The 1428-nt window shown below is 40.6% G+C and overlaps 1 long non-coding RNA gene across 1 annotated transcript; it reads left to right on the forward strand.

The window, feature by feature from the left end:
• Positions 1 to 31: 31 nt before the first annotated feature.
• On the forward strand, positions 32 to 501 carry LOC116548507. The gene is made up of 3 exons (XR_004267451.1): positions 32 to 68; positions 201 to 280; positions 403 to 501. It is a non-coding gene; the product is annotated as an uncharacterized LOC116548507 (long non-coding RNA).
• Positions 502 to 1428: the final 927 nt, after the last annotated feature.

The raw sequence follows: 1428 nt of genomic DNA on the forward strand, positions 1-1428 counted from the left end.
GATCTGTGGACGGGCCTCTGTCTCATCCTCAATGGGCAGCTAAGGCACTGGGAAACCCTCTCCTTCTGGTAAGGGAGCCAGAGCATCTAAAGAGTCTAAAACCTTGCAGCAAGTAGGGAGAGGATTTTTTTTTTTTTCAATCTTCCTCGTAGAGTACACAAGTCAGAATAAGCCTATGTCAGCTATCTGGTCTTTAACAGATCCAGGATCTGGTACAGCTGCCATGATGAACAACAGCTCAAGAGGCTCTTCCCCTACCAGGATGATGGATGAAGACAAGGTAAATGTACCCATTTTGAATAGCTATTTCAAGAACATTTAGCTTTTCCTACAACTCTCTCTTTGCTTCACCTCCTATTTGTGTGTTCTGTCTGTACTGTCTCATTTATTTTTCTGAAAAAGTAAACTGTTCTCCAAGAGCCTGAAGTCCCCTCAGTTCCCAGCATTACATCTTCAGCTGAGCATCCAGTAGGAGTAAGTACAGAGAAGTGTGGTCCTAACTGGGCTATGAATTGCCTGGCGATATTGATCTTACTTTTGTCCTTGACTTGGGAGTGCTGCTGAAATCTGACTGATTTGTTGGCCTTTTCTCCTCTCTCCTGTTTGCTTAGACATTTAACCTGTGTAGAGCATTTGCTGTAACTGTAATTAACATAAACAACAGCGAAAAAAGTCCCCACTCTTCTGTATTTCAGTGTTTAATGCTCTTATGCAAAGTAAATTCATTGTAAATTGTATAATTCATTCTTATGTCTTGATTTGGAAATGTGCTATTTAAGAATATCTCCAACTGTATACCAGGCAAAACCTATTTTGAAGGATCTGAAATTATGGATTGATAACAGAAGAATGTTTGTTGCAAGCGAAGTACTGAATAGTGGAAGCCTGTAATTACCCTTTGAGCCAGTTCTCAGCAGTGTCCTTAAACAATGTTCACATAGGTGTATTCTCTTGTAACCTGTTTAGCTGTCAAGGTGGTAAGTCCTCTGATCATACCTCACCATGCTTCTCTGTATTGAAATCAAAGAACATTTATTTTAATGATTGAGAGTTTCCAAACCACTATGGGAAATGATTAGGCAGTGTCTCATAGTAGACAGTATTACTAGTGAATGAAGGTAAATAGAGTGTGCCTGTGTAATAGTTTATATAACATTGTCTCTTTTGGAACATACTGTGGAGTTCCAGCACATGACTTGAGATATACACATCTCTTGAGGAATCTTTTTATCCAAGGGCACCTTGCATAAGACCCAAGACCCCTTTGAAGTAGAAGACTTCAAAGAGAGTAGAGACTACTCTGTTAGAGAGGAGAAGCAGAGGTGGAAAGAAGATGGCCTTGGAGTCAAACCTGGCATTGAATTCCAGCCCAGCTCCTTACAAGCCGTGTGACTGTCAGCAAATTATCTCATACTCTCTGTGCCTGTG

The sequence above is a fragment of the Sapajus apella genome, unplaced genomic scaffold (assembly GCF_009761245.1).
Source record: "Sapajus apella isolate SASKATOON/1434 unplaced genomic scaffold, GSC_monkey_1.0 scaffold13722, whole genome shotgun sequence".
NCBI classification, from domain to species: domain Eukaryota; kingdom Metazoa; phylum Chordata; class Mammalia; order Primates; family Cebidae; genus Sapajus; species Sapajus apella.